This window comes from Danio aesculapii, chromosome 14 (assembly GCF_903798145.1).
Source record: "Danio aesculapii chromosome 14, fDanAes4.1, whole genome shotgun sequence".
In the NCBI taxonomy this organism is placed as follows: Eukaryota; Metazoa; Chordata; class Actinopteri; order Cypriniformes; family Danionidae; genus Danio; species Danio aesculapii.
In genome coordinates, this window is record NC_079448.1 from 39,435,111 (window position 1) to 39,461,695 (window position 26,585).

Here is a 26,585-nt window from a genome sequence, read left to right on the forward strand (position 1 = left end):
GTCCGTAGTGTATGTGTGAATGTGGAAGTGTGTGGGTGTTTCCCAGTGATGGATTGCTGCTGAAAGGACATTCGCTTCATTAACCTGGGGAGTTTCCATATTGTTTTATTTATGCTGTTACCAAAACCTTTAGCAAAAAATAAATAAATAAAATAAATCATGTATTGTGCCATGAATTTTTCATAAACCTGGGTTAATTTCTGAATTGTGTATTTGTGCTGTGACCAAAACTAGGATGTGTGAAATCTAACACTCAACGTGATCTTGACAGTTCATTACATGAGCAGGATATTTTTTCAGGGCTATTTGTATAGCTTGGCATTATAAAACCATGCAGGTTCCACTTGGCAGCAAGGAGGTTAGCATAGTGTCAGCGCTATACATCTTTCTCTCGCTCTCCATCTGTTTTTCCTAATTCATCCCTCCTTCCAAAGTGGCACTAATTATAATCTTTTGGTTGAGAAGATGCATGCGCCTGGCAACCATTTGCCACATTCAGCAAGCTCTGTATATGGATGATACTGTACAGCCTGCAGTGCTTAGCCTCCTTTCCACTGCACACGACAAATGACAAGCGACAGACCGGAAGTCATTCATTTCAATGGAGAGTAGTCCGGGAGCTGCGTGGAGTTACAATCATCTCCGTATGCGGAAAATTTGGATCCGAATTGAGCTGCAGATCCGTTGAAATACTTGAACTCCTGCAACTAGACCGTATGCGACCGGCCGACGTGATGTGATGTACTGCAGTGTTGCCCAAGCAGGTCTGTGCGCGCGAGAAATGCTAGTTTTTTTTTTTGTTATTTTTTGAAGAAAAGGGTCTATATTAAACAAAAAAAACTTTTCTTTTCATAAATGAGTAATAAAAAATATGATTTTTTTTATGTTGTCTCCACATTCCCTCCAAAATTTTTTGCGGTCTGTGAGTTTCTAGTATTCATTCATTCATTCATTCATCCATTCAATCATGGTGAATGCACAGAGAATAAAGACACTTTTTGCACTTTATTTCGGACACCACAAGAATTTAGCTTCTCTCACATGGTGCACGACAACACTGAAAATCCTGTGCGACAGCCACAAGAGGGCGTACTTCGACAGTCGTGTCCAAATGTCGTGTGCAGTGGAAAGGCGGCTTTAGAATTTGGACATCTGGACCATAGACTGTAAAATATATGGACGGAGTATCCGTGACGTCACCCATAGGTTTCTGAAGAGCACAAAAGAAGCTAAAAGTAGGCGCGGCCAACCGTCGCCATTTTGTTCGCGCGTCATCGCACCCACGGCGGGATACCAAACAAGGGCAAAGAGGCGGAGAGTGAGCGGAGCTCCAGACGCCTGCTGGCACTTTGCTTAGACCTGGCAGACAGACTTTACTTTGGGAGAAACGCTCGATACTTTATTACCTGCGACTCGTTTGTGTTCTGACCACATGTGCTTGGCTGTACACTATATCAATAAAGTGTTTAGACTTTTAAAAACACTGTAGTCATACATTGAGCCACTAAACATTGAGACTATTGATTAACTCCAGCATAACACTGTATGACAACGCTTCAGATGACTGATCTAGAGCCTACAGCTAATCAATCTGTCACATTCTGGAGTGCTTTACGGGTCTAAAGAAAAATATTAATGATAAATGATCTTAAATAAAACAAATACATTTATAGAGATGGTATGCAAGATATAACTTTACTCACATGGGAAACGAGGCCACGTGAATGGTTTGTGAGCACAATTAAGTGCACACAGCATCCCATATCATCTGATAATTGTAAGCAATAAGTCCAAAAGGCAGCTGACTGTGTAAAGCCACATAAAACAGAACAAAAATACGATGAATATGCCGAGATCAGTGGCTAATCTGCCGGATTCAGCTGAGGTCAAGTGACGGCGACCAGCGAGACCTAGCTGTCACTCAAGTGGCCACGCCCTTAATTATGCAAACTTAATATAACCTATTATAAAGGAAATGGATGAGTTATAAAAAAATTCACCCCCCTCACAGTTGTCATGGAGGGTAATAATAACTATAAGAACCAAAATCGTTCTTTGTACCAGGCTGTAAACACCTTTTTTTCTGTTGTAAAGTTGGCCATTCTAACAGTGGGCTCAATTGCAACTTGCTCTATTATGGAGCCAGGACTAGTGGAATTTTGATGAATTGCAGTTTCAGTTACTTCCGTATTGGCTTCCCGAGGGAGAGCGGGAGGTTGCCGCTTGATCTGGACAAAGGGCACATTTAAACAGACAGGGGAAAACAGTTTATTTGGCTCATTTTACATCCAGAAATAAAAATATTTGAATTGTAAAATCTTGCACAACAGTAGTAATCTGAGGTAGCATTGCATCTTATTCAGTATCAGGTCTGACCAATTATATTTTCTCTCTTTTTTTCTGCTGGGAAACATATGTCAACATCACTCAGTCTTGTAGGGTGGAGAAGATATACACAGACCAAAACATTCTTTAGCTGAACAAAATGATCAGAGCAGCTAAAATCCCAGATGGTGTGTTTATATCTTGTCTTGGAAATTATTGCCTTAGTTCACCAGTGCTATCTCTGTTGAAGCCTGTAATCCCACTTTTGGATGGTGTTGACAAGGGCTGCAGCTATCAAAATAATAAAAATCAATCTGCTTCTGTAATTGATCGATTAATTGATTAATCGAATATGCTTTTTCCATTTACTTTGAAGATCTTGTGACTGAAATACAACAGAGCAGTAAAAAAGTGTATAAAAGCCAATCACACACACACACAAACACAAAAAACACACAAACAAAGTGTCGATTACAACAAATTTAAAGGGCAATGCAAAATCATTAATTTATTCATTTTCTTTTTGGCTTAATCCCTTTATTAATTTGGGGTCACCACAGCAGAATGAACCGCCAACTTATCCAGCACATGTTTTACCCAGTGGATACCCTACCAGCTGCAACCCATAATTGGGAAACAACCATACACACTCACTCACACACATTTTTTAGCATACTCAGTTCACCTATACCACATTTCTTTGGACTTGTGGGGGAAACCGGAGCACCTGGAGGAAACCCACGCGAACACAGGGAGAACATGCAGACACACAGAAATAGCAACTGACCCAGCCGAGGCTGGAACCAGCAACCTTCTTCTGTTTGGACAGAACTGTGTGTAGGTATAGCTTGTCTAATGTCATATTGGAGTGATATAAACCCAAGTCTCTTTTTTTAAATTCCTGATGTTAAAATAGGATGCAAATCCCAGTGAATTTGAAGTTTCCCCCGCCCACCGAATTGATTGACATGAGTGTATTAACATGTTTTCTTTAGTGATGCATATACATGTCCACAATTTGCAAAGAAACTGGGATGAAAAGATCTCTTCCAACTCTTTGTGATCAGCAGCACCTAAAAATGTGTTTTACAAGTTTAAAACGTTTTAAAACTATCTATGTTAGCAAAGAAAAGACAGTAAAATTGCTATTAATAACCATTGAATTAGTCACATAGAAGAAGCGTCAAGATGTGCAGAAAAAAAAACAGTGTAAAGTTAAATGCGTGTGTGCCATTTGTAATGGCATATGCGTGTGACTCATCTAGGCATGGGACGATAACCATTTTCAAGATATACCATGGTTTGGAAAAATTCAAGTTTTAAAACCGGCAAAAAATTTCTGTTATACCGTTCCTAAGGTAGGTTAGATTTTTTTAATTTACTTACTAACAGAATCTCCAGCAGGAAAGATCTCCTAAGATGTTTTACATTGTAATGAAATCTGTGTTTTTGAAACTAATGAAGACAGCTAAAGACAATCATTTATTTTACTTATTTAACCTTACATGTTTACTGCACCAAAATATTTTAAATGTTACTCAAAATAAAATAATATTGTGTACTAAAGGGAATTTATTTTTTTGTTTTTTACCCAGACTGTGATAAAGTCACATTAACTGCTGCTGGGAAAGCAGCACTGGCAGTTACACACACACATTCTCACGCACACACATACTTACACACACACAAACGCGCTGACGTACAGACATACTTACAGGCCCACTTACCTCATTCATTCATTCATTACATCGTTCCTTTTGTTGCCGCTATTGGAGGAGCGGGTGCACACGCGATCTCGGAAGCACATGGACATATTTCCATAAATCCACTCTCCGCAATTCAGTCATTCATAGGCATTTCATACACCTCCATTTCACCTGTTGAGTTGTCTTTTCCGTTTGGTGTGTGTCTGTGTGGGCGTAGTCAGACTTCCGGTCGCGATTGGTCAAACCGAGCACGTACGAAGTGCCGGTATAAGAATGCATGGGATTGTGTGCGCATGCGCACTGCGATCGGAAGCTGGCGAAACCATTATGTGTGTGAATGGGTGTTTTGTGTTTATGAAGTGTGTATTATGTGTTTAATTATATTAAGAAAGTTTATGCTTTGTTTTTAATTATATATTAGGGATTTTTTCTTTATGTGTTTTAACGTGAAGTGTGGATTGAATGTAAAGTTTTTCAATGTCTGTGTATTTGTTAAATGTAATACTTACCTTTGAATGGTATAGCACACAAACGGGCGGGAGTTTGGGCTATTTAAGCCAGAGCAAAACTTCCTAAAAACACTTGTTTACGAAGTCGATGCATGAGTGCTACTGTGGTGCCTGTTATTATTAGGGTTTTTTTTGTAGATATACTTTTGAGTATATTTTTGCTGATTTAGTTTTCTTGTTTATTGTTTCTTTGGTACTTGTTTTTTTTTTTTTTTTTTTTGGATTTTCTTTGTTAGCACATGTGTATATACCTTCACTGTGGATGGACTTTTTGGCACTGTAAATAAACATCACCTTGCACGACAGTGCTTTGCGAGTAAGCCATCATTTCTTTTTTTTTTTCTTTTTTTTTCTCTTTTTTATGAACTCACATTTTCCCCCTGAAGACGAGCTGGTGGGCTCGTTTTCATCACACAGACATTTAAAAATATATATTGTAGAGCAGTGATCACAATATCGTGAAACCGTGATATTTTTATCCAAGGTTATCATACCGTCAGAATCTTATACCGGCCCATGCCTAGACTGATCTTTGCAGAAAATGATAAATCGTTTGCTTGAATTAACCAGGCGGCAACATCCTGCTCTTCCTTGTGAAGCTAATACGGAAGTAACTGAAACTGCAATTCATTGAAATTCCACTAGACCTGGCTCCAAAATAGCGCACATTTCTATTCACTCCAGTGTTTAAATGGCCAACGTTACAGCAGAAGAAAAAAAAAAAATTTTACAGCCTGGTACAAAGAACAATTTTTGGTGTGTATAGCTACTATTACAATTCATGACAACTGTGAAGGGGGTGATTGTTTTATACAACTCATCTGTTTCCTTTATAATAAGTTATATTAAGTCTGCATAATTAAGGCCATGGCTGCTTGAGTGACAGCTTTTTTTAGTTTCGCTGATCGCCGTCACTTCACCTCAGATGATTCTGTCTGATTAGCCACTGTACTCAGCATATACATCGTATTTTTGTTTTGTTTTATGCTGCTTCACACAGTCAGTTGCCTTTTGGAATTATTTCCAACAATTAGCAGATAATATGGCATGCTGTGTGCACTTAATTGTACTCACAAATTATTCAAGCGGCCTCCAATTCCCAGGTGAGTAAAATTCTTATAAACGTGTATATACCATATCTATTCATGTATTTGTTTTATTTAAGATCGTATATAATTTATAGTTTTCTTTATAACTGAAAAGCACTCCAGAATCTGACAGATAGATGAACAGTCATCTATAATTATGTCATACAGTGTTTTGCCTGGATTTTATAAATAGCCTGACATTTACTAACACAGACTGTATTTGAAGTATTTGAAAGTAATTCGAGTTTTCCTTTTGTAGAAAAACATAAAAAAAAAAAAAACAAATAAACAATGCTAATAGGGTCAATGTATTACAACAGTGTTTTTTAAAAGACTAAACACTTTTTTGATATAGTATACAGCGAAGCACATGTGGTCAGAACACAAATGAGTAATATTGAAGTGTTAAGCATTTCTCCCAAAGAAAAGCAAGTCTAAGCTAAATGCAAGCAGACATCTTTAGCTCCGCTCACACTCTGCCGCTTTGCACTTTTTTTTTTTTGGTAATTCTGCGTGAACAAAATAGCAAAGGTTGGCCACGCCTACTTGTAGCTTCACTTGCGCTCTTCAGAAACCTATGGGTGACGTCACGGATATTATGTCCATATCTTTTACAGTCTATGGAATTAATGCCATTTAAATATATCAAATAAACTTACTTGCTATATTTGACTCAGATCCTGAATCTGCTTCCTCGGTGTCTGTCTCTGTCACTGTGCTTTTTATCTGCCGTGACACAAATGTGGGAACATTCGGTGGGGAGAACCAGCTCATTTGTACTAAAGGCACAGGCTACAAATACAGCTACACTGTAATCTGAGTCTAAAATGGGAATATTCAAGAGGGTATAATAAGTGAACTGATGGGTATTTTGAGCTGAAACTTTACAGACACATTTTGGAGAAACCAAAGATTTATCTTAAATCCTAAAAATAGGAGCCCTTTAATCGATATTTTTTTGTAATAGCTTAAAGCAAATAATTCAAATAATAATAATTATATGTTTCAGCCTTAGTGATGTGCAATTAAAGGGGTAGTTCACCAGTTGTGTGAACATACTGGCATGTTGAATTAAACCCCTGAGGATTTCTTCCTGGAACACAATCGAATATATTTTCTCTGAAACAGACACATTTGACTAGAGATGTTTTATTATTCTGGTTCATGCATGGATCACAGCAGGAATTAAATGGGTGATAAGTCATTCTTAAAGGTTAATATCTTCTAGTGTTTGAAAATAACAGTCCGCCTACTGTACCTAACCCTAAACATAACAGCTTTGACCTCTATTGCAGACTTGTCAAGTCATTTTACTTAAATACTGTACTCAAGTACTTATAGTACTTCACTGAATGATTTTAAACTCTTTTTACTTGATTACATTTCTAAAGTAAAACAGTACTTTTTTAAACTTAAAATTGTATATTCAAAAGCATGTTTTTACATTGTTGCATGCTATTTTCTTCCACTTTCCTCCCATTAAACAGAAGCTGCTTGAAACGCTTGACAACCTAATGATTTTATTTTATTATTTTATTTTTTAATTTAATCCAATTTAATCGATTTGATTTTAGTTTAGTTTACATATCACACACATTTTAGCTTCAGAATTGGTTTTCGTTAGGAACAATTTGGCTTCAAATCTGAGAAAGAAAAATCCTGTGTAATATCCATGTCCAAAAAGGACTTTTAATTACCATTATTAACCACTTTAATAATTAATAGTTTGAACTTGATTGTTTTTTAAAGGTTTTATTAAATGTTGTAAATCTTCAAAAAAAAGTTACATTATCATCTCATTAGTAATTGGATTAATCACAAATCAATATTTGCAGACAAATATCTACAAAAGATTGGACAGAAAATGTGGTCTTAAAAGTCGACGGTGTATTATACATTTTAATTCGATGTCACTTTGTCTATATTCTTTACCTCATATGTTTATATGTATGACTCTGTTCCTCCCGATGAATGAATGAAAGATGTGTAGTCTACAAAAAGCAAATACAGTGGGCTGCTTCACAATCCACTAAGTAACTCTCAGGGCTGCACATCATATAGATGGTATGAAATAAAAGCACACTGGAAATGTACAGATGGGATTTCAGTGACTGGCCTTCCTCGTACAAACCAAAAACATTTCTGACATTCAGTAGAAGAGAATTCAATTGCAAAGCAATTGCAAATGAATAACACAGACAAAATGGGTGCTGGCTGACTTGTGCAGGAAATGCATAGCAGAACACAAAATAGGAAAAAAATAATATCCTTCAAAGAAGCGCACAGCCGGCATGAAGTATAATATGTCCCTCGCCCCTTTGTTTAAGAGTAGGCAATTAAAGGAAGTAGGTCACTGGTTATTGAAACAGTGCTTGCACAGAGATACATTGACAACATCTGTTATTATGAACAAATACACTGCCTATCTCTCTGTTTCCTTCTGTCTTTCATTACTCAATCAATCAGAAGGGCACATGAGCCTATTCTGTTTTTCTCTGTTTTGAATAATCTATTGTCTTACACTTTTACTATTTAAAGTCCACCAGCTTCCATTGCTCCCACAAGATCTGTGCTGAATCATGTTTGATCATTGAACTTGGCAGATAAATAGACACTTCACTTTTTAAGAGAAAAATAATAGTAAAAAAAGTCTTATATACTGTACACATACATTCAGAAAGAAATAAATGGCTTGAAAATAGCCAAAGTGCCCTTAGAGAGAGTGGGGCCCTCACTGTTGCAATGTTGTTTTGTGTCTGTTTGTTTTCGGGCATTAATTAGCCATTAAAATGCGCTTGAGCTCTATTGTCTATGAATGAGTTTTTTAAAAGCGCACTCCTGAGAGTCCCACAATCTGAATGAAACAGATGTCAGCCACTCGCCGCCTCCCACCACTATCAGCTCCACCAGCAAGCCCTGTCTTCATAGTTAAAGAATAAAAAAATATATATTTAAAATAACAAAGATACCGAGTAAACAGCGAACACAACAGGGCAGCCACCCACATTAAATAAATGCAAACTTTATGTTCAGAGGAGGGCACTTGAAATAGTTTGTGGAGGGTTTTTCAACCTGACATCCAGTACAACAATCCTGAGATCAGAAGGGAATGTTTTGTGTGGCTCTGTGCTTTAAAAGAGACTCTGATGCAACAGTGTTGGGGAAGCGGCTTTGAAACTGTCACTTGTCAAGTTACAGGCTACTAATCATTTAAAGTACTTTAGCTACAGTCAGGATGTCCTTTAGAAAAGAATGAAAAAAAGTTGGGAGCTAGGGTGGCACGGTAACTCAGTGGTTAGCAATGTCGCTTCACAGCATAATGGTTGCTGGTTCGAGTCCCGGCTGGGCCAGTGTGGAGTTTGCATGTTTACGTGGGTTTTCTCAGGATGGTCTGGATTCAGAATTTGCCAAAAAAGTTCAAAAACTTGCAGTATAGGTGAATTGGATGAACACTGGCCGTAGTGTATGAGTGTGTGTGTGTGAATGCGAGAGTGTATGGGTGTTTCCCAGTACTGGGTTGTGGCTGGAAGGGCATCTGCTGCGTAAAACACATGCCGGAATGGTTGCCGGTTCATTCTGCTGTGACGAGCCCTGATAAATAAGAGACTAAGCTAAAGGAAAAAGAATGAATGAATGAATTTGGAAGCTACACTATTACAATACTAAGCGTATTATTTTCTTTGTTTTTATTGTTTCTGTGCACTACTTCTATATTTAAACTAATAAAAGAGTGAAAATTTTTATTCATACATACATTTTATTGATTAAAAAAAAAATCACAGATATGACAGATTTGTTTGTAACAATGTAAACGTAAAGCAGCCTTGGACACTGATCCTCGGTTTTCAAGAAAGAGCTTAAGGCTCATAGACTAAATTGTATATATGAGCTGTCTTATCTAAAAATAACTTGCAGTGACATAAACAAACAAAAAAACTGCATCGGTGCCATTGTGTAGATTCAAAATATACCTGTAATGCTTTTTTTGCAAGTCATTTTTGAATGCTAATTTAGTGAAAGCCCACTCCTGGCTTAACTTAAGCCCTGTTTGTGAAACCAACCCTGAAATTAGCATTGCTATTATTTTCTTGAGCACATTATTGGCATTTTAAAATGATTCTGAAAGATCACGGGACCCTAAAGACTGAAGTAATGACTCTTCAAAATTAACATGCAATATTTAACAATAGTGCTGGTATATAAGTGCAATATTTGTCAATACTTTTTACCCTGGCTGAGCATAAAAAACTTTTTTCCCATTTTTTTTTTTTTTTTTTTTTTGTATTTGTTTAAATCTTTCCAACTTCAAATTTAGATTAAAGACGAGACATCCCAAATGTTATAGGTAAAATTCAAGGTCCCAGTTTTTGTTAAATGACCTTAACTACTATATACTTGCATTAACAAATAAATACAATGTGCTTGCAAAACACTTCTGGTGCGATTATGGGTCAGGGACGTGCTTGGTGGTATGGGTAGATTTAAGGTTTGGCTAAGGTGCAAGGGATGGACAACAGTGTAATTAAATGTGTCATTTCAGAAAATAATAACAGATGTAATTACAGTACATGCAGGTATTTAATCAATCATAAGTACATCAATCTAAAAACATTTCTTTACAAAATAAGTACATTGCAACAAATTATTAATTTCTGTGTAGGCCTAAGTACATATTAGTTAAAGCCACTTAATATAAAGTGAGACCAAATTCAGTCATATTAACAAATATATCATGAATAAAATGGAACAAGTATAAAGATTTAAAACTATAGTAAATCATTCATTTAGCTTCCCTGTCGTCATAAATTATTCAAAAATGATGTCCTAAATATCCTCATTTTGACTATATAGATTGTTACACTGAATGGCATTGATTTAAATAATGCAAAGCTGTCAATATTTTGATTCATGTAAAATACCTTTTTATTATTGAATGCATGCTATTAGTATTTTAGTTGTGCAGAATTACAGATTAAAGGTTCTGTATGTAAGTTTGTGACTCTTCTAAAGCATAAAAATGTGTTTGCAGATATTTAAGAGACATGTTGAGTAAACATTCTTGTTTATCAAAAAAAACTTTACTTAAGTTAGTTATTCTGCTTTGAAAATGCGAGTTTTGTGCCGGAATGCTGTCTTTATTTTGGTTCTTTTAACCTGCCAATGCCTGTTTAGCCAATTATATTTCAACACGCTGGGTTGCCTTGTTGGAAAACCGCATATTTCATTCATTCAGTCAGAAAGGCTCACAAAGCATGTGCCCGTGACTGAACTGTGACCTCCAGGGGACAGTAGAAGCTTCTGTAATGAGACTCAGATTTAGAGTTCCAAATGAGGTGCTTATTAATTAGCAAATAATATAAATATTACAAACGTAAACTTTAGATGAGCAGGTTATATTGTAACCCCGTGTTCTAACAACACGCTACATGACGAGATTTGCGGTGATAAACAATTTGGTTGTTTGCACCAGACGAAACACGACAGAAATTTAAATACAGCCATTCAGAAGCACAGAATAGTGAACTCACTCAAGAAATGGTGAGGTTTATAATCTAATTAATACATATTTAACCTCTTTGCCATTATTATATGTACATACAATCACTGATATGTGTTGGTTTGCACTAAGTCACAGTTCTAAAGTGCAATTTTAAATGATTTATTTTATTTTGAAGATCTGAAATGAACTATCTGCAGCTGCTTTCAGTAGTTTAGCAACAAATGTCATGTGAATGGCATTCAAACTCACATTATTAGCATTTAACACTGAATAAAGCACATGAGGTGTACCTGAGGTCATCATGTCATCGGGTTTTCTGTTGTTTAGCTGCAAGAAATTGATGCTGTTTCTAAAATATCAATTTCAGGTGTTGGTTAGTACAAAAATGTAATAGATATACTCTATTTAACATAAACAATATATATTCCTTCCAGCGCATGCAGTTGCTTTTGTTTAGATTACAATTAAAATCAGCCTTAAATCAGCCTTTAAGCTAGATGGTCAGACACACGTCAATCTGGCAACCTGCGCTTGCGTGTGTTTTGATCCAGGAGTGCAATACCTAGTTCAACCACTGGGTGCCGAACTTACTGCAACTTTGTTAAAATATTGTATTATATTCTCACTTCAAGATAAGCTATTAATGTAATAAATAATGTTCAGTTTCTTGCACAGCTTGATTGTTTTGCCTTATGATAAAAGTATCACCTCATGAGTCATACAGTAGGTGTTCATTTTATTTCGCCTGTAGTTAGTTTGGACTCTTTTAAACATAGATTTGCATGATATGAATGACTAAGATCATTCGTTTTTATCTTTGATGTTCTCAAAAGGAGTCACTTGGATGGTCTGCGGGTGAGTCAGTTAATAGCTGGTTTTTATTTTTGGATGATTTATCTTTTTAAATCCACTGAGATGGTGGTTACTCTGAGAGTACAACAACTTTTGTGGAGTTCACAAAGCATTTGAAGTTAAGTCTATCAATGCAGAGGCAAACAGGCAGCATTACTTCGTCTACAGCTCTGCCATTTGACAAGATGCCAGCGGTTCCAAGCTGAGTTTAAATCTCACTCTTGTAACAATCCGATAATAATTATCTTCCCTGGATGAGCCATACAGCAGCTGAAATGACTGCTGGTGGGGATCGAAGTGTAGAGTAAATTAAAGGAATTGATCAGAATAACTGAGCTGCACAGGGGTTCTGCCCCCGATGCAGAGAGGGGGCTTTCTGGCACAACAGCCATAAAGGCGATATTGAATGCTTCAGAATTGTTTTTTCACCCAAAAAAAAAAAAAACAGAAGCAAAGAAATTTAACAGAACATTTGCTCCATGCTTCCTGATTAGTTAACTTGAATAAAACCCTTTAATTGCAGAGCAAAGATGAGATTAATAGTTGTGGCAGCTTGTGTGCTGTTTTATTTATTAATTTATTTATTTTTCTTACAGAGACATCCTGCCATTTTTTTAGTAAAAAGGAAGCTATTTAATGGCATCCAAAATAAATATACAAAACATTTCCATACAAAAATCAATGCTAATTAGCCTTATTTCTCTATTTACTTCGTGTACAAGATGTTTTGGCCTTTTTTGTGCCTTTCACTTGGATTAGATTGATATTCAGTGAACGTGACAAATTAGCAAGGGTGTATTGTTGTCAAACAAGACATGATCACAAAGAAAAAAAAAGATGAAGATAATTAGGTGGTGCAAGATGAAAGATACTTATTTGTCACTTCACATGGTGGCCGCAAGAAGTGAGCCATGCGGTAAGTCTCCTCATAGGCCTTTGATGTCATACCATCAGATTGATTGTTTTTTATTTATTCATTTTGTCAAGAATATGCATGTGTGGATATATTTTTTAATGTTTTTTCTTGGAGACATTTCAACACCTTGCACCATTTCTCATACACATGAATGAATTTGAGCAAAATACATGGGTTAGAGGGCATTAGCTTGTCTCAAGTTTGGAAAATCTGACAAATAATGAACTTGTTTTTCTTTTAAGCAAGACAAAATTAGATAAAAGATACTAAGGAACAGTTTAAATAAATAAATAAATAAATAAATATATAAATAAATAAAAATAAATAAATAAATGCATGATAACAACAACAATAATAATAATAATAATTATTATTATTATTATTATTATTATTATTGTTGTTGTTGTTATAATGTTGTTGTTGTTGTTGTTAATGTTGTTTTTATTATTATTTTATTTATTTTAATTTTTAATTTAAATTTTTTTTATTATGTAGAAGGCAAATATATTATGAAAAAGTTTATATCTCTATTATAAAATGTTATAGATTTTATGAAATGTTTTCTTTTGAGCTGCAGCTTTCTAGAGATAGTCAGGCAGAATATTTCTGCTAGTTGAGTTCTGTTCTTGAGTTTTTCTTAAGTGTTTCCTTTCTTAAACCCTTAAGCTGTGTTCTTTTTCAATACACCGGTGCTATGTTTCTTTTTCTTCTTAATGATACCATTTTTTTGTATTATTTTATCTTGGCTTATGGCCATTGATTGAAGAGGTTTTCACAGCTTGACTGAAATAAGCTGTACTTTGAATAAAAATGTGGACATTTAGTGAACTTCACTCTGTGATCTTCTCCTAATTGTTCCCAGAACTCCTGAACTTAAAACTCAGAATAATTTCCACAACTTTATAAAATACACTTTATGCAGATGCAAAAAAAATGAAAATAAATAAATAAAAATGGAGTCTTGAATTATCATTGTGAATAACAAGAGATACTGTATAGCTAGTCAGTCACAGACTAGCAGCACATTTGAAACTGTTCCTTACATACTGACAAATGCATATGGAGTGGATTTTAGTTAAATGTCTTTTCAGTGTTCCAGACAAAAATATAAAGAAACATCACTATTAGTTAGCTCATGCATTATAAAGCAGCTTGAAAATATTTTGCTTTTCATTCACACTTGAGTTCAAATAGTTGATTTTTTTACACTGCAATGCGTGTGATGTTTAGGAATATTTTGAGTATAAAATTAGTATGTTGTCTAGTAGGATTTGTTTGCTTAAGTTTGAATATACAGTTGAAGTCAGAATTATTAGCCCTCCTTTGAATTTTTGTTCCTGTTTTAAATATTTCCCAAATAATGTTTAATAGAGCAAGGAAATTTTCACAGTATGTCTGATAATATTTTTTCTTCTGGAAAAAATCTTATTTGTTTTATTTCGTCTAAAATAAAAGCAGTTTCTAATTTTTTATGAACCATTTTAAGGTCAAAATTATTAGCCCCTTTATGCTTTTTTCGATAGTCTACAGAACAAACCCTAACGTGCCTAGTTAACCTAATTAACCTAGTTAAGCCTTTAAATGTCACTTTAAGCTGTTTAGAAGTGTCTTATAGAAGTGTCTTAAAAATATCTAGTAAAATATTATTTACTGTCATTATGGCAAAGATAAAATAAATCAGTTATTAGAGATGAGTTATTAAAACTATTATGTTTAGAAATGTGTTGAAAAACAATCTTCTCTCCGTTAAACAGAAATTGGGAAAAAATATATACAGGCTAATAATTCTGACTGCACCTGTGTGACATATGGTCAGGGCTTAAATCTAAACCAAGCATAAAATATTGGTAAAAAATAAAATGAAATAAAATGGTGTTGTGAAGAATATGAAACCATACTACTCGGAAGCTGGTAAAGCAAGTCAATTAGATTTCTGTTTCAGTTTATGTAATTCAAATTGTGTCAAAACAGATTTAGAAAGTATCTAAAAATCAAGTATATTGAAGTTTCATTCATATCAGTTCATTAGGCACATTCACATATGGCTATGTATATTCACATGCTGGCTTTGTTCTAGTGAGATCAGTGATGATTCAGTTCAGTTCAACATGAATGTTAATGTTAAAGGAAGTGATTCACTGTAGAGGAGCTTAACTGACCTGTGACTTTACTAGCCAAATATTAAATGTTTTAATCATTGAGAATGCAACATGAAATAGCATATCCAAAATAATCTCATGGCATTTTGTATAACTTTATGATTTAGTGGCCAATTCGTATTAATTTTTGGAATATCTTTTGTAGATTTTAGTATGATTTGCTCATCCCTCAATGAGGGGTAATGTTAGTAGTGATGTTTGAGGGGCACATCTCCCTTTAAAAATTGTAGTTTTGTACAAATTAAGTTTTCTGACAATGTGTAAAATAGCTACATTTCCACATAAGTGCAGACTAGAATATCATAGGGTAAAGCAATATTATTACACAAACTTGCAATCTGATGCACAACAACTTTGATTTCTATATTTATATAATTAATGAATTGATTAATTTAATTAACGTTCAATTTGCTTATTATTTGCATTTGAAAACATGCATAAAATATTTTCATACTGGTAATGCTTTATAATAATCACTGTAAAAAATATTCTGCACAATTCCTTCATGCTGTCCCAACACAAATCGATTAATTTAATTAATTAATTCACTTTTCTTTTCAGCTTAGTCCCTTTATTAATCAGCGGTTGCCACAGCGGAACTAACCACCAACTTATACTGTAAGTTTTACGCAGCGGATGCCCTTCCAGCTGCAACCCATCACTGGGAAACACCCATACACTCTCATTCACACACATACACTACAGTCAATTTAGCTTATTCAATCCACCTATAGCACATGTCTTTGGACTGTGGGGGAAACCAAAGCATCTGGAGAACATGCACAGAAATGCCAACTGACCCAGCCGAGGCTCAAACCAGCGACCTTCTTGTTGTGAGGTGATTGTGCTACCCACTGCACCACCGCACTAACGTTAACCTTATTGTTTACAAATTTAAATGTGTACCGGTTTCCCGCAGTCCAAACACATGCAGTGCAGGTGAATTGAATAAACTAAAATGTCCGTAGTGTACGTGTGTGAATATGAGAGTGTACGGGTATTTCCCAGTACTGGGTTGCAGCTGGAAGGGCATCCACTGTGTAAAACCTATGCTGGTTAAGTTGACGGTTCATTCCACTGTGGTGACCACTGATGAATAAAGAGACTAAGCCAAAGGAAAATGAATGAATGAATGAATGAATGAATGAATGAACATAAAACAATGAATTTGTCCTCCAAGAAACCAATAATTATGTTAATTCAGCTCATTTTCAATGAGTAGTTTGAACAAGATGGAAAAATCATTTTTTTGAGTGAATGCTGTCAGTCAAAGAAAAGTATTTCAAGTTTCTTTGCAGTTTTCTTCCAAAATGTAACTGATTAATGCTGGCAGTGTCAGTCAACAAACATGGTGCCAATCATAATTAATTATAAGCCCTCAAAGGAAGCCGCATGTGGCAACACTGGCATGCCTATTTCATACACTTAATAAACAAAAGCTTAAAGGAACTTGTCATTCATTTTCCTTTGGCTTAGTCTCTTTATTTATCAGCGGTCGCCACAGCAGTATGAACCGCCAAATTAATTCAATTCAATTCAATTCACCTTTATTTGTATAGCACTTTTACAATGTAGATTGTGTCAAAGCAGCTTCACATAAAAGTTCATAGTAAATTGAAAAAGTGTAGTTCAACTTATCCAGCATGTTTTACACAGCAGATGTACTTCTAGCTGCAACACAGTACTGGGAAACATCCATACACACTCATTCACACACATATACACTACGGCAAATTTAGTTTATTCAATTCACCTGTAGTGCATGTCTTTGAACTGTGGGGGAAAACAGAGCACCCAGAGGAAACCCACGTGAACACAGCAAGAACATGCAAACTCCACACAGAAATGCCAACTGACCCAGCCGGGACTCGAACCAGTGACCTTCTTGCTGTGAGGCGATAGTGCTAACCACTGAGCCATGGCATTGTCCAGGAACTTTTCAGCGTTTGTTCATTCATTTATTCATTCATTTTCTTGTCGGCTTAATTCCTTTATTTATCCAGGGTCGCCACAGCAAAATGAACTGCCAACGTATCCAGCACATTTTTACGAAAGTTTGGATTAATTTGAGGAAATAGTTCGTAAATTATCATTTTTGGGTGAACTATCCTGTTAATTTGGTCTGTAAAAATTAGTTGAAACCAAAAAAAGCATGTTACGTTTAAATGACAGTTTATTATCATGACATCATACGATTGAGATGTACTCAGTCAAATGCGTTGTCATAGAGAAATGCTTGAAATCAATAGCCTGTGCTTTGTCTTTAGCAGAGCTGCATCTCATTACTATTCAGCATGTATACAGACTACAGAAAACAAGAAAATATATACATTGCTTAATAGCTTCCATTTATACACTGGTTTAGTTTTTAAATCGGTAGATTATGAGACAAAGGCACAAATAAACAAGCAATCAATCACACAAATAAACTTTCGCTGGCACGGGGGATGTGTTTTTGTCATGCACCTGTCAAACACGAGAGTAATCGCACATCTGCTACATTTAGTTTTTTTCTTGTGAAGGACAGTCAAGCGCAGAAATGAATTGCGCACATGCTCTCCAGCACTCATCACCCAACCACCTCTTAAAATAGCACGGCACGTCTCTTCACCCCTGCTGCACCAAGCTCCTCAACATAATGCAATCACTGTGCAGGAAAACTCAAATCACAAGTGCCAGTTTTGTTTGGTTTCACAAACACTTAACCCATGACCACGTACATAGCGTGTTATAATGGTTGCCGGATTATTGTGCTATTCAGAAACAAAACAGTTACTGGGAGCCCAGATTAATTGCTAAGATTTCCAGTAATATTATCAATACTTCGTAATAGACACAAAAATTTGTTTTATTGTCACAGATAATAATGAAAGCGGCTCCACTGCAACTAAAATGCCCATAAATCTAATAAAAATCAGGATTATTTATTTATTCATTCATTCATGTATTTATTTATACAGTTACTTTACTTTACTTTACTTTACTTTACTTTACTAGGGTTGCATGGTTTGCTGGTACTATGGTAGTATTGTGATACTTTGGCTGCAAAATACTCGCTCCACTGTAGTTTGTAAATGGTAGTATCTTCATTAACGGTCTATCTACAATACATAATGTTGCATGTGAAAAAGTCACTAAAATGCTCACCTGTTTGTGCAACAATAGACCATTTAATTTGAGAAGTCAGTGGAGCCATTTAAGGTTGCAAAACTGTGTAGAATTCAGGCATATTAAGGTAGCCTATTGCACGTTTCAGATTGAATCTCAAATCAGTTCATTTCTACTCTTGTCAATATGATTTAAAGAGCCCATATTATGGGTTTTTGAAAATGCCCTTCCATGTAGTGTGTAACACAGCTCTAAGTGAAGTGAAATATCCAGCTAAGGCTTAAATCTGTAAGTGTACAGTGTTTAAAACCATTGATTCATCTGTAAAAGAGTCGACTCATAGTGCTTCAAACGAGTCGTCTTGATAACGAGTCATTAAGTGTTTCGTGATGACTCAGCTACAAAACACAAGTAGTTGGGCGCGCAAACCCGGGAGATTTGAAACCTGCGGCTCCGCCCACTAACAGAAAAAAAAAGTCTCACACACACACACAGACAGACACCGGTCGAATGAAGTCACGCTGTGCAGATGGATATTATTGAGTCTAATTAAAGAGGAAACCTCAGCATTATAGCCCAGCCTTGAGCAGTTCTGAGTGCTTCTGAAAACTATATGCTTTCAAAGAAGACTTCTTCAGTTTGTTAAAGGAAGAATCAGTAAAGACTGTCAGAACATGGATCAGTGCATCATGAATCAGTTTCTACCCCCATTTCACAAGTGTAAGTACGTGCGATTAAAATTATTGCCTCGTTTATTCTAGCTTGCAAATTATGTATTTAGTTGTGTTTTGTTACTTGTAACCGCGTGTGCTGTATCAGGTTAACTCTTTATATTCTCATATCGCGTGTAAAGCCACGTTGAAAACGCGACGCGTGCCGGTTTGATTACGGATCGTCAGCGGTTTACACACATGCAACGGTCAAGTTTCAAAATATTTCAGCTCAGGTTCGAGGTGAGGTGTCTAAATTGCACCCAGCAAGCTGAACTGACGCTCTAGGCGTGTGTGTCGTGTCCTCGGGTAGGAGTAATATGTGTGTGTGTGTGTGTGTGTGTGTGTGTGTGTGTGTGTGTCTCCTCGTGTGTGTAATGCACGGGTATTCGCGGATATAACTGAGCGCCGCGCCGCGCCCTCTCAATTCAGCCGCTCCTCTATGGACGCGCCGGCCCTGTGTGTGTGTGTGTGTGTGTGTGTCTCCTCGTGTGTGTAACGCACGGGTATTCGCGGATATAACTGAGCGCCGCGCCCTCTCTATTCAGCCGCTCCTCTATGGACGCGCAGGCCCTGTGTGTGTGTGTGTGTGTGTGTGTGAAAAGAGCAAGAAGACTGTGACAGGCTAGATCTCCTCGCCAGTTCTTGGACTTTTTGCTCAATAAAATAGTCCATCGTCTGTATTGACATTCAACCACTGGCAGCCAAAATCCACTATGAAGCGTGTATGCACTGTGACTACTTTTATATTGTAGATTAGCAGCTGGGCATTTCACTCTGTCTCACGCTGAAGCCTTGTCCGTGTCGACCAATCGCAGCAGGCTGTCATCGGTCCAATCAGCGCAGATTAGCTTCGCGCTGAGGAGGGGTTTGGGAACAAATGAATCGCTGAACGATTCATTTGGGAGTCGCTGGGATAATTAGGTAAAAATAAATGCAGATTATAAGACCATCAAAGTGTTTTTTGACCTTGCATGCATATTAGACTGTTGTTGGAGACCCTTACAACCTAAATATGACCCTATTTAATGTATAATATGGGCTCTTTAATAGCTACTACAACTGCAACAATCTCCTAAAAAGAGCGACTCGCAAAGTTAAATTTAGAATTATTAACCTGATGAGACTGAAAAAAAAATAATAAAAAATAGATACTGGAAACATTGGAACTGAAATTTAGACCACTTCATATGCTCTAATTTGGTGGGAAAAGTGCTCTTTTTGTAACAAATTTAATTTGGTATAATTTGTATCTTTATTTTAATGTATTGTTTTGTTGGTCAGTTATCTACAAAATAAACAAAAAGAATGAAAAAATTTAAGGTGAAGTGACGTGCAATAAATATAGTATTTTAAGGATAACATAAAATATAGTATTTCTGACTATTTTCTTTATTTCATGGATTTGAGTTATGAATTACATTATCGCAATTCTACTAGGTATCACGATACTTCAGCTGGTATAGTATCATAACATGAATTAATGGTATCGCGACAACTCTATACTGTACTTTACACAACTCAACGCAATGCAACACATTTATTTATTTATTTATTTATTTATTTATTATACATTCAATACGAAACATATTCATTCAGGAATAAAAGACTGCAATGTTGTTCTGAAATGTGCAAAAACTCCAACATTGTTTTGTTTGAGAAAAGAAAAGGGAAAAAAGTAACTAACTTTGTATTGCTTGTTTTTTTCTGTAAATCCAATAACACAGTTATGATTGTGTGCAAATACTGATTTGGGGGGGGGGGGGGTGACACTGTAGCTTCTGTGATATTACTTAAAATACACTGTTTGTCCCAAAAAAGATACCGCCTTAAGCCTTGATAAGTGTCTCTCTGTGGCATCATTTCAATATGCATCTACAACGTCACAACATGTATTCCAGTCCTGAGATGAATTTATGTTTAGCCAAGAAATTGCATTAATGATAAATGGGAGAATTAGACCAATGCACAAAGTCTTTTCCAGCACATTCCGAAAAATCTCAATTGGGTTATGAGCTGGATTCTGTGGTGGCCACTTCATATGTAAAACAATGACTAGTGCTCCCTCAACCACTCTTTCACTATTTGACCCTGATGATTCCTGACATTTTTATCTTGGAATATGCCCATGCTATCAGTGAAGAAAACATCCATTGATGGAATAACCTGGTAATTCAGTATATTCAGGTAGTCAGCTGAACTCATTCTTTGGGCATAAAACATTGCTGAACCCAGACCTGAACAAACTGCAACATCCCCACATCACCGCACTGCCCCCATAGGCTTGTATGGTAGGCACAATGCATGATGGAGGCATCACTTCATCCACCTCTCTTCTTACCTTGATGCACATCACTTTAGAATTCATCAGACCACATGACCTTCTTCCTTTGCTCTAGAGTCCAATAGTTTCAAGCTCCCTAAGCTTACTAGCCTCACTGATAAGTGGTTTTCTTAAGGCTACACAGCTGTTTAGTCCCAATCACTTGAGTTACCTTTACATTATGCATGTGGAAATGCTCTTACTTTCACTATTGAACATAGCTGTGAGTTCTACTGTTCTTTTTTATGCTTTGATTTAACCAGATCTCGATCATTCGAGAATTTTTTTTTTTTTCGTCCACATTTATTCCTTAAAGATGATGGTTCCCCACTATCCTTCCAAGTTATTATTATTATTATGTTGTGTAGTTTGTAACCAAATTTTAGAATTTAAGCAATCACCAGATGTTCTTTACTTGATGCATGCTAATAATTTGACCCTTCTGAAACAGATTAACATCTTCCCCACGTCAACATGACAATTTCCAACATGATTGTTTAAGAAATGAGAAGCTAATGCTCTCTGCATGGTCGGGTCAATTAACATGCCTATTTGCTTAGGTAAAACCTTTATTATATTATTTATTTATTTTAATTTTTTTAGACGTGCAGTTAAAGTACACATGAAATCAAACTAACCATGGATTTTGTTAGCTCACATTGCAAGTTATGTAGTGAACAATTTATCTGTACATGTCACTAAGAGAAAAAAAAAGTTTGCCTTTGTAATCTAAAAATGAAATCTGATAATGCACTTCCTGTTTGTTTTTAGTTAAATTCTCAGATTACATCTGTCTGAGGTGTTACTTAACATACTTAACCGTGCCCCTCCAACTGTCAGTTTTGACAGCACTATGAACAGAAATTGTGAAGAGGTGTCTGTTAGGTTATAATACCTCTCCCGAAACTCGATCTTTCTGAATGCCTACTTTACTACATCCAATCAGCTCGCAGTAGAAAAATCAAGCCATGCCCACTGTTTTATCATTTAATATTCAGTTTCTCTAGGAAATATGTCACAATTCGAAACAACAAAACAAACAAACAAAAAAACAGTCACATCTTCGTGTTAATGAGGAGTTTAAATCTAAACCGCATGATGATACACTTCATTATACTGTCAATGCTTTTGGACTCATGTTTTTCAAGTTTTTGATTGTTTCCTGGAAAATTTGTGACAGGCTTTTTCTCAATTCCAAGAACGCAGAGAACGGACTCGTGTTCTCATGGAAATCGTTCTTGTTAGGTTACCTTGCAAGAACAAACTCAGTAGACCATGAGAACAGAGAATTCGTCCTGTGAGAAATGAGATGCTGCATTCTTCATGTGTTTTTAACAGAAAATTATTTAAACATTAGAGCATTTATTCAACAATTTATTGTTTTCCCCCTTTTCAATATATATATAACATGTACAAAAACCTTACAAAAATAACATTACTTTGCACAAGAATAATATATTTTTTTTAATACAAATTTCAGCAAATAAGTACTTTTCATGTGTTTATGCCTTTATTAAGATTTTTATGTGAATCTTTACTTTCACTGTCTCATTTAGGGAAGCTCCTGAGATCAGTAAGTCATTTCTCTGAATGTTAATAATAAATCTATGTAAAATGCTGTGCTACCAACCTCCATTATTCAGCCACAATGACTTCTGGGACCTTTTGCGCGAGTTTTGTGCTCAAGTCTGCATCAATGCATCCTCAATATCAAGAACACATCCAGGAATTTTCATGCGTCCTCCAATTTTGTGGTCTTGAGATTTGGAGCTGAACTTTGGCAGTTGATGATAACGCTACATGAGAACACAAGATCGCCGAAGAATGCATATTGAGAAACAATCTTACTCAATAATGTCAGTCTGCGCAATAATAATTTGGAATGAATATCAACATCACAGTGCATCAGTGCATTGCTGGCAAAATAATACATTTACGTTGTTGACATAATCGATAACATCGATGCATCATTCCAGTACTAAACGAGTCTAAGAACGAGTCACCCTTGTGTAGCTTAGTAGCTTCTTTCTTTCAATCAAATCTAAATCCTGACTTGCAAACTAAGATGTCAGAGTCTTACTGTATGTTTGTAACTAACTGTAGCAGCGGCAATAAAACACCAAGCAATATTCGCCACTCCATTATTTATTTATATTTTGTCAGCGATTGATCCTGACTAGCATGTGCTAAGGTGTGATTACTGCCATTTAATTAGGTTCCCTGCCTTGTTGTAGACACTGAGGATTTACTCAACGTAAACACACCCTTCAAACGATTAACAAAGAAATCGACACATAAGCCCCGCTACCTTTAGCCTCCATAATGAGACGACGATGACTTTTTTTTTTTTTGCCAATGAGGCTTGACATGCTGAATGTTTCCTCATTAAATCTTAATGCTGTAAAACCGTGTTGGTGAATCTGTTTTCTCAGAGTCCCTGTGTTACTCCAGAGTGTGTGTGCTCCAGATGCAGTCATCTTTGAAACTCTGGCTACAGATGAATCGCTTGGCACTGGTCTCACAAGTTCTTTTTGTCCTCCCCATTGGAATGGTCCAATTATCTTTTTTTTTTCTTTCTATGTGTGTGTGTGTGAAGAGACGTGTGCAAGATGACTTGTTGGGATAGGGTTGCAGGAGATGCCTTTCCATCTAAGCGCAAATGCAGTACAGGATAACAAGCTCCAACTGACTGTGTATCTGTGTTAGGACATGGCTTTTGGCACTTCACATCTTCTCTCATTTAAGTTTCCTTGTTCTGTGTAGCTTTTTCTTTATTTTTTTTAAGAAAAAGAAGCAGAAAAAAAACTTTCTTTAACATCTAGATTCAGTAATGACTAGTTACTAATTTGAAGTTTACTATATGGGCAGTTCATCTGCCTCAATGCATCTGCTATACATAAGACAGTCTACATAAAATACACAATCTTACTTTATCTGTTCTATTTTGTTGATTGCTGATTCTTATGTTTAAGAATGCAGGCTTTATTTGTGAAAATGTAGTAATCCTGTCAGTTTCTCATCATCAGTGTGTGTGTGTGTTTTCTTATCTTTTTTTTTCTATGGTTTACCTTCTGTTCTGCTAAATGACTCATGTATGTATCAGTGAACTGCTCAGCAGCTTAGTGACTTTGACATGTATAAGAATCATGATTCATAACATCTAGGACTTTAAGGAACCATCTGTGGATCGTAAGCATCAGTTGAAGTCACATGTACATATTAAAGCCCTCAAAAAGTTCACTAAAAAAATCATGCAGAACTTCATCCAAGCAAAATCCAAAAAATCCAATCCAAAAAAATCTTTCTTTTCAGTTCATTATAATTTGTTTTATTTTTCAAGTAATAGTTCAAAATAGTTAAATATAAATGTTTTTGATTAAGAGCTGAACTAAGAAATATTTGTTTTGACCAATGTAAAATTGTAAGGTTACTCACACAGGCCAGTGCATGCGGTTTAAAGCTCAATATGCTTTGTATTTTCATGGACTTCAAAAAGGGAAATGATTTGTTTTTAATTGGCTCAAGTGATCAAATTTAGTTGTGAAACCATTCTCGATTTGTTTTAATTGGATTGAATAAACATTTTATGAGAATTGTTTTGATTCAAGCTATGTCTCCTTGTTTAAAACAAAAAGAGAATTCAAATTAATTGACTTTCTTCAACAAGACAAATTTGTACCATGTTACATAAAATTGTTCTCATGGAGATAGAAGATATTGTTTAAGACAAATTATTTATTTTTCATTGGGTTAAGTGATCAAATGTAAATGTGAACCATTACGTTATTTTTTAATCAGATAAATGAAAGCTTTTTTTCTAGCTGATTTAATGTATTCATTAGTTGTGCTTTATTTTAATTGCCCCGTTTAGATCTACTGTAGCAGTCATTACAATATTACACTGAAAAAAAAGATGATTCCAAGATGATTCCTTGGATATACTAATTTTTTAAGATAAGTGCTTGTACACAATTTATTTAGGCTGAATTTTAATAAATACTAATTAAGTTGAACATTACTAAATTTAATTTGTTTTAATTCAACACAAATTGTTTTCAACAATTTTGCAGAAATATTTTTATTTCAGTGTAACTGGATAGTTGAAATCTGCTATGTTACTTTGCTGACTTCTAATACTCACTTCAAGTTGACCTTTTTTTTCTTTGTTGACAATTATAAATTGGTTTTCCTAAATATGAATGTATTATTCAGCAGATTTTAAAATTAGCACCCATTTGTCATGTTGTACACCATAATTTTTTGATGCCTAAATAACTATTTATTTTAACATCTAAATATTATTATATTGGTCATTGATTGGTTATATGAAATAGTTTTAGTATATTTTTTTACACATTACACTTAACAGTTTTTACACTTGTATACACAATACATCCTTTCTATATGTGCATTTTTTTTCCAGTGTGTATTTAGAATATTTGACTACTAATTACGTGAGGAAACAGGTAAGACTTGTAGGCTCAGCTGTGTAACCACAGATCCACTGTATTGGATCTAATGCAAAGACATTGCAACATTTTAAGTGTAGCTTATGCTGCCCAACAACTACAAAGTTTTAGGCCTGATATCTGCTCGCCAAGAGTTAAAGGAGATTGTGGGCAAAAGCCCAAATTCAGAGGCAAATCTGTGCTCATTCATGTGTGTGATGATTGCATATGTTTGAACGATCAAAGACGCAATTGGGGGGAAGCACTGATGTGCCTCCTATGCCCAAGAGAAATTTAGCAGGTTAAATATGTTGTGTGAAATGTTTTGACTGGAAACGACATCAATGAGGAAATACTATTGAGGCTAACACTTCATTTTAGGGTCTTCTTTAGACATTTTGTTAACTATAGCTTACATAAATTCACAAACTATCTGCTGCCATGTACTGGTCATTAGCATATTGGTATTGTATTATTAGAATATTAGACTGGTATTATTTGCTTTATCGTTGCAGATACAATGCACTGCAGATATATACATGTATATTAGTCCAAATATATAAACATTCTTAAATCAAAAAGTATTTTCTAGACAAGCAAAAAAAATGGTCTTGTGTTAATAAGTAATATGGCAAAATTTAGTGAGCTTTTTTCTTAAAACAAGCCAAATAATAGTTTTTTTTTTTTGTTTTTTTGTTTTTTTTTTTTGACATAAGATGTTTTGCCAAGATAAAGATATTTTGCTTACTACATTGGCAGATTATTTTGCTTGTTTTTAAAGAAAAACGAATTTAATTTCATGAAAACAAGACAATAATTTAGACATTTTTTTTCTTGATTTAAGATTTTAAAGAATCAAAGTTAGATAAGCCTTCCTTTCAGTTTATGGAACTTTTGTCCAAAACTGATAAATAATAACTTTTTGGGAAGCAGATAATTAA